The sequence below is a fragment of the Onychomys torridus genome, unplaced genomic scaffold (genome assembly GCF_903995425.1).
Source record: "Onychomys torridus unplaced genomic scaffold, mOncTor1.1, whole genome shotgun sequence".
Classification (NCBI taxonomy): domain Eukaryota; kingdom Metazoa; phylum Chordata; class Mammalia; order Rodentia; family Cricetidae; genus Onychomys; species Onychomys torridus.
The window spans coordinates 3,911,476-3,922,780 of record NW_023414046.1 but is presented as its reverse complement, the minus strand read 5'-3'; the positions used below and the strand labels follow the sequence as shown (position 1 = coordinate 3,922,780).

General features: G+C 37.0%; 1 pseudogene; it reads right to left on the bottom strand.

The window, feature by feature from the left end:
- Positions 1-435: 435 nt before the first annotated feature.
- The window catches only part of LOC118576671, a 34,369-nt pseudogene continuing 23,499 nt past the window's right edge, over positions 436-11,305 (bottom strand).

Here is an 11,305-nt window from a genome sequence, read left to right as displayed (position 1 = left end):
TAATCCTCTAACTCCCAGGATGCAACAGGATTCTCTTGTCACTTCCACAAGAGTTAAATAAGCTTCATGATCTGAAAACATTCACTCCCTCTACTACAAACTGTCTCTGTATTCTCGTACATTAAAAGGCACACAATAATTCAGTTATTAAAAGCATTACTTGGAGTTTATTTCAAATATTACTTTGAATTAGAGAAATAAAAGAACATATCCCTTATGCAATAATATCTAAGAACCAGGTCTTGTACAATAAGTGTCTGAGTGGAAGATTATAGATCAAAATGTACAATAAAGTACTAGACATGATTTTTATGCGCATTTTCATTAGAAAAAACAATGAAAATCACTAGCTGATGCATACACTTTGGGATGTATCATAACAGGTGTCTCTGTACCATCACTACAGTTGTCAGTAATAATTTATGAAATGAGTGTTCAGTAAGATGTTTTCTCCCTTAACTTTGAAAGAGAATTTCTCTCTGGTTGGAAAAAAATTATGTAGCACTTGGGAACAAAGATGCATCCCAGCAGACCTGCACTTGAGGACAAAATGGAGAAGACCTCCACTACCACCATGACCTTGCCCTTGGTGCTATGGTAGACAGGGAGAAAAGTGACCCAGACACTGCAGAACAACAGCATGCTGAAGGTCAGCAACTTGGCTTCATTGAATTTGTCAGGGAGACTCCTGGCCAAGAAAGCCACAATGAAGCTCCCTAAGGCAAGGAAGCCATGGTATCCCAAGACACAGTAGAATGCAGTAACTGAGCCCTTGTTGCACACAATGATGATTTGACCATGCTCAGAGTGTGCATCAGTGTCAATAAAGGGAGGAGAAACTCGAAGCCAGACTGCACAGAGAATAATTTGGATGAGGGTACATATGACAATGATGTAGTTGGGTGCTCTTGAAACAATGAAGAACCTCATCCTTCTTCCAGGGGCTGTGACAGTGAAGGCCAGCAGCACAGTCACTGTTTTGGCTAACACAGTGGAAACAGCCACAGTGAATACAACCCCAAATGTGATTTGTTGCAGGATGCAGGTAGCTGAGTTGAGCTGGCCAATGAAGAGCAAGGAGCAAAAGAAACAAAACATGAGTGAGACGAGCAAAATATAACTAAGATTCTGGTTATTGGCCTTCACAGTGGGAGTGTCATGGTGCTTGACAAAGACCCCAAGGACAAGAACTGCGAATGCAGAGAAGCACAATGCCATTGAGGCAAGAGTCATCCCCAAGGGATCTTTGTAGTTCAGAAATGTCACAGCTTTGTGAATACACTGGTTATGCTCTCTGTTGGCATACTGCCCCTCTGGACACCTCACACACTTTTCCACATCTAGTGGAGAAAAAAAAGTATGATTATTGCAGCTTTAGCCATTTATTCACCAGAAATTTCAATTTATTGTGTGGAGGAAGCATTGCACTATCTGCATTTGTTTCTGAGGATGGAGATGAGGGACATTGCAGGATAAAATGCTTCCATTGCATAATACTCATTCATTATCTTTATGGGGAATGAAACTAAACAATCAGTATGTTATCAAATTTACTGTGTGTTGATGATGCCATTTGTTTTGTTATCAGAAAGCACAGATATTTTTAGTACATGACTTAAACTGGTGAATCGACAGAGGGTAAACTCATTAACCATTATTTTGTACAGAGGTAACTTTAGAGTCTCTAATCCCATGGTTGTAGTGCCTCCTGGTGTTTTTTGTCTGTTTTATGAATGCTGTCCTGGTAATAGTTGTGAACTGTTTCTTCTATTGAGACACTTTCTGTGATATGTTTTCTAGTTTGAATTTACTAGCCCAAACTCAATGACATAGAAAAAATACTAAACATAATGTGTAGGGGCACTTAGAATTCACAAATGATATGCCAAGACCAAGTTCTCAATACAATGTAGATTGATTTTACCCAGAGAACAATGGACAGGGAATAGGAGACAAAAACAGGAGAAAGAGAATGAAGAAGGCTAAAGGAACAAGAAAGAGGCAAAGAGGTTTTTGGCCATGAGGACAAAGAACTGCTCTGGATAGAGAGGATACAGATGTGGCCTCTTAGAAAATGGCAGCTTATAAAGATGAAAGGGAAAACCCAGGTTGGAACAAAGTGTTTAATTATGATTGGACAGTTTAATTAGGAGAGACACAATAGAGCTTTTGGAAGCTCCACTTCAATATTTTTACAACTGGACCTTGATGGTCAGCCTCAGGAGGAGGAAGTGGCAAAATAAGGGAATAGACACTGGTGACTAGCTGTAGGAAGGTAATAGCCTTTGTTAGAATTTCTATTGTTGTGAAGAGAACAATGACCACAGTAGCTCTTATATAGGAAAACATTTGATAGAGTGGCTTATAGTTCAAAGGCTCAGTTCATTATCATCATTGTGGGACATGGTGCAATGCATGCAGACATAGTGCTGGAAAAGCAGCTGAATATTTTACATCCTTGATCCATAGGCAACACAAAGAAAACTGCCTCACTTTGTGTGGTTTAAGTACATAAGAGACCTAAAAGTCTGCATCCACAGGGCCACAAATCCTCCAATAAGACCACACCTTCTCCAACTATACTGCAACCTCTAATAGGGCCAATTTTGTTCAAACTATCACTGCAATGTCATGGATTTTAGCAAGGCAAAGTGAATGGGGAAGATGGGCAGGACTTGCTACAGCAATATTTCCATGCTCATTCTGACTAAAGTTCCTTCATAATGAGTAAGCTCTGTGTGTGTGTGTGTGTGTGTGTGTGTATGTGTGTGTGTGTGTGTGTGTATGTACATGTAAAAGTAACAACAGAGCTCTAATGTGAGAGTGAATGGGTTTATAGGGGGGAAGTAAGAGGGTGAGAATGAAAGAAGACTGTTACATAAATATGATTTTATGCTTATAAATGCAAAAATTAATTCATTAAATATATCCCCAGTTGCGTCCTTATCTCGCAGTGTGGATGATTTTTCCCTGAGTCTTGTTCATAAGACGCAGTAATCCCCTCCTGAAGGCAGAAACCTCTTTACATACTTATCATCAAAAAGCCCTTCTTCTTGATTCTATCACCTTTGGGAACAGTCAGCTACCCTTCTTCCTCTTTCACTGATTTCCATCTATGTGAGTCTCAGATTATGTTAGTGTACTCAAGTGTGAAGTAGATACTGATATAATACCATGATCACAATAAAAGACGGACACTCAAGCAAAAGTGATAGCTCAGAAGGTTTGTTTGGAGGAATAATACCCCATCCATAAGTTGCAGTCTCCACCATGGAAAGTTTAAGAAACTTGAGTACAATTGCTCTGAATCACTGGATAATGGCATAGAGACATGATGTGCTTCTAGGTTTCAATTATTTTTTATCTAGAACAATGTGTTTACAGTCACATGTAACTCATTACTTTGTTTAGGGGAATGAAAAGTTGTCTCACTTTTGAAGAGAACATACAGCACTTGCAGCAGAACTGAGTTCAGTTTAAGGACCCATGTTGTGTTTCTCACAACTTTCTGTAACTCAAACTACAGAGGACTTGAAAGGCTCTCACATGCACATGCAATTATGTACACATAACCAGCAATTTCACATATATGCACATAATTAGAGAAATAAAAAATATTTTTCTTTAACTTTTGTTTTATTTATTGTTATAAATACCCTTTATTCTTATGTTTCATATTTAAAACAGTTTCATTACAGTTTGTTTAAGTAAATTGCAGAAAGTTGTATGTGCAAGTACATAGAGATCAGAACTCAACCTCTAAGAGTTAGCAATGCCTTTCTATTACCTGGGTCCTAAGGATGAACTCATCATCAGCTTTAGTAGAAAGGGATTTAACTACTGAAATGTTTTACTGGCCATAAATGTCTTTTAATGACTTTCATTATATAGGATGACAGGCACCATGAGAGTAAAATCAATGTATCTTCCTTTTCTTATGTAACAAACCCTAAACAAATAATCATTTGACTAACATGGACTGAGCGGGGCACCATCATTGGGATAACTGTAGCAAGTTGGTATCATAAAAACCACTGTATCTTCTATTTTTTACATTATTAATTGTGCTGTATATGAAAATATCGTTTGTATTACTCCATATTTTCTACTTTATTTGGCAACACTTCTCCACTTTTATCTAGATTTCAAGTCACAATGATACTTTGAAAGGAGGAATTTCTAGACATTGCTTGAACTTCTTTGTATCACACTGAACAGTGTCTTATAATTTCACAAGAATTTGTTTCCACTCTTCATTTTCTTACAGAGATAGAGGACTTATATTTGGTTTCTAGATCCCAGATAATAGAGTTCAATAGATCAGAAGCTCTAGTCTGTACTCCATAGATTCCCTGCATATACATGGTGCTTATATAAATATGTAGTGACACATACAGACATGTAAATATAAAAAATAAATATTATTCAAGAATCATGATTGGAATCTAATCTACATGTAGTTTCAAAGGAGATTACTCACTAGTAAAGACCTTGCATGGAGTTCCCTCACATTGTAGTTTCATTATCTAAAGTTTTTTTGAGAAAAGGCCACCTACCATAGATTTTCAATAAGTCAAAGTTGAATGTCATGGCATAACATGTTACTTAAAGTGACACTGAAAATGATTGTAGTCCTTTAAAAACTAACTTCAGAAAGTGATGTGGTTTATTTGTGCAGTGGCCTTTTAGAACCTTTGATTGTCCCAGTGTGATTGCAAGAAGATGATCTGTATGAAGGATTTATCTTAGCAGCAAACACCCACTTGTCTCATTAGAAACTTCATTTTATGGGCAGAGGATGCAATCAAAACAGCAGGCTGCACTTCCCTCCTGCAAGAATTTCTTCAGTCCAGGACCACAATCAGCACTGCACACAGAGGGTGGCATCTGAGGAAAATTAGACATATGCTGATATCAGAAGTTTTATATACTTCTTCCATAATAAAATTATGTTAACATGTTGAAATATCAATAGGATTCTTTTATATATGCCAAATGAGTGTCCACATTAAACTTAATATATTTTATAATGCCAAATATGTAAACATATGAAAAAAATCTGGTGTAAATTGAGTACCTTCCCAATCTTAAAAGTTTAGGGAAAAGAATGGGTTGCTTGCTGTAGGCAAATACTGTAGAGCTTGCAAACTAACTTTTCTATTTAATTTTCATCACCTTGAAAGAAATTAAATTTAAAAAGTAAGAGGGAAGCATAACTGACATATTCTCTCCATTGAACTAGCCAGCTGTCATATTATTTCTGCATTTTATTAATAGGTAATTAATGTATGAGTCCCCAGTCTACTGTGGGAAGTGCTGTCCCTAGGCAGGGCTGTAGGAGAAATCAAGCAGAGCACAGCAGTAGACAATGTTCCTTCGTGGTCTATGCTTTAGTTGAAGGATCCAGATTCCTGCCTTGTCTTCCCCTTTCTGTAACCCATGAGCCTAATCAACCCTTCTTCCTCAGTTTACTTATGGTCAGTATTTAATCACAGCAACAGTGCAACAAACTAAGATAATGAATATCAAAACATGGGAAATATCTCTTCAAACCTATGGTAGCAAATATGATCTCCAATAAATAGCACTGCAAAGCATGATAAACAGAGTGTAAAGAGAAAACCAGCTAAATATGCAGAGCCTTGTGTATTTCTAATGATGAGGTGCTGAACTGATCTGTATTGAACTGGAAGGTGGAATGGTTCCTGAGGTGAAAGTGCCTTAAAATGGCTGCAAATATTTGGGGAACTGGAATAAAATTGAGATTATTTAAATTATAGGATTTCTTAAAGTTTAAAATATAAAAACTTTACATCATCAAAAACGTGGTGATAGGGGTCTATATACTGGTTAACACTGCTGCTGATGGTCAGGTGCTCACTTTAGATCCTTTGTTGACTATTGAGCTCTGTGTCGGAAATGCAGTGTCTCCTGTGCATGGGCTCTTTCATGTTCTCCACAATGTGATCAACTACCAAAATTACTTTTTTGTTGTAGTTTTCTTGAAACAGGGTTTCACAATGTATTGCTGGTATATCTCAACAAACTATATAGAGTAGATTAACTCAGATCACATAGAAATCTGTCTCTCCTGCCTCCTGAATGCTGGAATTAAAGGTGTATGCTACCAGTGGGCACATTTCTTCCTTTATTTCTGTATTTCATGTTCACCATTTATTGCTGTACATGCTATGACATAAAGAACTACATTGAAGATGAGTGGAGAAAATGGATCTGCTCATCCAATTTCTTTTTTATTTTTCATTAAATTATTTATTTTACTTACCAACCACAGTTTATCCTCTCTCCTCTTACCCAGTTCCCTCTCCCCCATTCCTCTCTACTACCCCACCCACTCCCCTTCCATGGGAGTCAAAATAGCATGGCATACCAAGTTGAGGAAGGACCAAGCTCTATACCCCAGCATCAAAGCTGGGTGATTAATCCCACCATAGGGAATAGGGTCCAAAGAGAAAACTTAGGTGCCAGTGACATATCTTGGTCCCAATATTAGGGGCTATAAAGAGACCAAGCTTCACATTTATCACCCACATGCAGGGGGCTTAGGTAGGTACCATGTAGGCTTTCTACCTGTTAGTCTATACTGACTGAGTTCCCAAAGGTCAGCTGTCTCTGTGGGTTGCCCTGTCATGATCTTGATCCCACTTTCTCATATAATCCCTTCTCCCTCGTTCTATTCAACTGGACTCCCAGAGGTTGGCCCAGTGGTTGGCTATACATGTCTTCATCTGCTTCCAGAGTTACAGGATGAAGTTCCTATGAAACAATTAGGGAACTCACCTTTATAATTAAAGGAGAAGGCTAGTTCAGGCACCCTCCATAGGAATCTGAGCTAGGTCATTCTTGTGGAATCCTAGAAGTTTCTCTGCTACCAGATTTCTCCCTATCACCATGATGCCTACTATCAAGGTATTTTTCCATTGCTCTCCCTATCCATCCCTCCCCCAACTGGGCTATCCCAATCCCTCATGTTCCCATTACTCAGTCTATCCAGGAGATTCCAGCAATTTCCCCTTCCTAGGGTGATCCATGTGTCCCTCTTAATGTACTCTTTATTAACTAACTTCTCTGGGGTTGTGGAGTGTAGCCTGGTTATCATTAACTTTCCATCTTTTGTCCAGTTTATGAGTGAGCACATACCATGTTTCTGTATCTGGGTCTTGGTTAACTCACTTAGGATGATAGCCCTCATCCAAAGAATGGATGAAGAAAATTTAATACATTTACACAATTGAGTAATACTCAGCAGCATAAAACAATGGCATCATGAAATTTGAAGGCAAGTGGACTGAACTAGAAAATAAAAGCATTCTTGTCAAACTTTCGCTTATTTCTTTTGAGGCAGGATCTCTATGCAACCCTAGCTCACTGGGACTCAGTATGTACACCACACTGTCCATAAACTTAGAAGGTTTTGCCTACCTCTCCATCAAAGAGTTTGATTACAGATATATACCACTACATATCTCTGGGTTCACTGGGACTTTAATGGAAATTGGTTGAGTTTCTCTTTCTGTAGTATAATGTTGTCAATAAGATAGACAAAAAATATGTTTAATGAGATCAGGCTGGGAAAAATTATTAATTAATAAAAAAAGAAAACTTTAATAAGTCATGATGTGTTCCTTCTGTTGTGTTAGGTTTTTTGTTTTGTTTTGTTTTGTTTTTCACCTTAAAATCTTCTCCCGCATGGGGATTTAGCATTTATATTTATTTGAATAGATCACTCATTTTAGCTGTTACAAAAGGATTTGTGTAGATTACTTAAGGAGTCATTTTACCAAATTTGAAAATGTGTTCAAAGATACTAGGCTATCAGATACCTAGCCTGAAATTCACTTAAAAGTACTCAAAAAAGAAGTTACATCGTTTTTATTGTTGCTTATATGTATATCTCACTACATAATCAGCATATAGAAACCATACAGCAACATTTCTCAACATGTGGGTCATGAAATCTAAGCATATACAAAGAGCAATATTATAAATTCTAAAGGAAGAAGATAAAAACATTATTTTAGGTAAATTATGTTTCTAGTTTCTCAGTGAGATAAGACAGTGCTTCATCACCCTGGTTTCTATAATCCCTCCTCCCTCTATTCTTGCTCATAGGAACTCACAGAGTCTTAATTAGCAACCAGTGAGTCTTCATGGGACCACACTTGGCCCTCTACATATATGCAAGGTTTTGTAGTTTGTCTATTTTTGCAACTCCTAACAATGGGAGCAAGGGTTGTCTGTATTATTTGGGTTGGGTCTTTGGAGGCTATTCCTCTTATTGGATTGCCTTGCCTAGTGTACTTACATGGGGGAGGTTGTTAGTCGTATAGCAACTTGATATGTCATGGCTTGGTGATAAACATTGGAGGCTGGCCCCTCTCTTCACAGAGACACATGAGTAAAGGATTGGGATGTGGAGGCAAATTGGGGAGGGAATTGGAGGAAAGGAGGGAGGGGAAACTGTATCAGGATATTTTAAAATCTTAATGGATACTGGACTTTGTTAAGAGTACTTTCTGCACATATTTTGATGGTCATGTAGTCCTATGCTTGAATCTATTTATGTACCCCATTTACTTAGCTCACCTGCATATGCTGAACCATCCTTATATCTCTAGAATGAAGCTGTTTTTCACAGGGACAGAACTTTCTGTTGTGTTGTTGACTTATATTAGTCAGTGTTTATTTGAGAGTTTTTCCACCATGTCCATCAAAGTGTTTAGTTTCGCATTTACTTTATTATGTTCCACTTCCTCAAAAGTCTTTCCCTCCAAAATTTACAGCAGAGATCGCTCTACTTTTGTAAGTGAGGTTTGTTTTTAGAAGAAAAAATGAATGTTGGTTTTACAAAACAATCTTGTTGTTTGTGTATTATGATTATAGAATGTGAAGATTGACATGGAATTGTTATTGATAATTATTTGCTAATTATTGTCAATTTTTATTATTGCAATATATGATACAGTATATAACATTTGTTTTTCTATCTGGTGTGTAATGCTTGCTGTATTTCTCTTCCTTGACCACTCATATTTATCTTACTTTTCAGTGTGTAGGAGTTCTTTAAGTCTTCCATAGAAACGTTAGAGTGGTTAAGAATTCCTATAACTCATATATATCACTGAATATTGGTCTGTCTTGGTATTGTTAGGGTTGTTAAAGAACTTATAGAATGAATCTGTCTCTCTGTCTACCAATACCTCCTCACCACACAGATAAGGAAAATAGACATACTCTTGGTTGTTTGAGAGAACTACAAAAGAACTAATGGGATCAAGAAATGTCACTCTATTGAGTAAATCTTTTACAGGATATGCCTAAAGGCTGGAGAATTTGTTCAGCTGTCTACAACAATTGCTGCTCATGTATACAGTGTTCAATATTGACTTTCAGCATCCATTGTTAGGCTCTAAGTTGTCTCTGCATTTCAGAGACCCAAGTCATTGTTTTGGCATCTGTATGCACTGCACAAACCAGTGCTGCACAGACAGATATGCAGACAAGACACCCATACACATTTAAAAGAAATAAATAAGAAAGAAAGAAAAAACAAAATTGTAATTCATAGGATATTTAAATGGGCCATGAAAATGTTATCTTAATATTTAGTTAGAGATGTTGACAATTTAAGACCTGTTGGTAAAAAGGCTTAAGGAAAATTATATAATAATAATTAATGGTTTGCATGTGTTTACTTTACTCCTCCTTACATTTAGCCTCAGTCTTTGGGCATCTATGTCAAAGGTTCAGCAGTAAAAAGAACAAGCACTGTGTAGTAATCAGAATGGCATCAAGACAATATTGCTCACTTTACTGGAAATAATATAGTACAGTGGTAACTATTCGTTTTCTTTTTGTATTAAAAACAGGAAACATATTCTGGAATAATAAAAATCACTGTATGCATGGTGTGCATGTGGGAGACCCTTGAAGAATTAACAAAATGTCACATCAAAATTGAAAAGAAGAAACATAAACTAGGAGACTAGAAAATGCTTCTTAATGGAGGCAGTCTACATCATTTCACCAGTTAAAAGGCAGCACAAATGGCCCCACTTGACAGTGATACTTCTGTGTGACAGAAATGATGACAGTTAGGTCAGACCCACCTGTCTACTTCCTGTGGACCACTCTATCACATCATCATATAAATGGAGCTGATGACCATTTGGAAAATATGGACTAAACTCTCCTATCTTCACCTTAAGTCCAAATCCGTTTGGGAAATTCCAGATCTGGAAAATGTCATACTCTGCCTGCAGGTTTTCTCTCTGGTTCATATTCACTTTTTCTCCAACAGGATTAGTGAAGTGAGTCTTCCTCAGAAAAGGAGTGCAGCTGAAAGAGAGGCAGTATTCTATAATGTGTGTGAAGTATCTTGATGTCAGAAAACATATACTGAGTTCTTCTTAAAAGCAACATTAATGAATGTGTCCAGGGGACAAATATAATAAAAGTAAATGGATAAATAAAAATATCATATCATTCCTAGAATTTAAGTTCTTTCAGATGAAACTAACAAACAGAAACACAGACATATATGCAGACACAAAACATGATTATGAAAAATTCACACATACAGAGTGAGAGAGACACACACACACATACAGAGAGGCTCATATCCATACAGACAAACATACATACCATATACACAGACATATATATGTCAGACACACACATTAAAATACAGTCATAAACAGACAGTCATAGTAACCCGAACAGAAAACTGAAAAAAACAGAGACTCACACATAAAATTATAATTATAGACAAATACACACAGGGAAACATACACATATTGAAGCCCCTATATGGAAAAAGATTGATATATATATACAATTTTATTCTCACAATGAAAGAAAAATTGACAGACAGACACTCAGCAACACAGATATTCATATTAGGAAGCAGATATACAAAATACACAGTACTGACATGTAGACACAAGTCTGAAAAGCACACAGGAAGATATACACAAAAAGAAACACACACACACACAAAGACATTGACAAAAGACAAATTGAAGCTCAGCCCCACAGGTAGATATGCAGATAGACAGAAACACAATATACACAGCAACCCAGATAAACACGGATACACAGAAAATAAGAACATGCTCCCATACAAAGTGAGAACCATTCATTCACACACATGGACACATGTATGTTCTGAAATAAATAACACCACCACTGTTTCCTGTGTAATTACTCACAGAGTGTCAAAGGACGGTCCTTGAGCCTAGAGTAGGGTGCAATCAGTTGAGAACACTTCTGAAAACCATCTCAA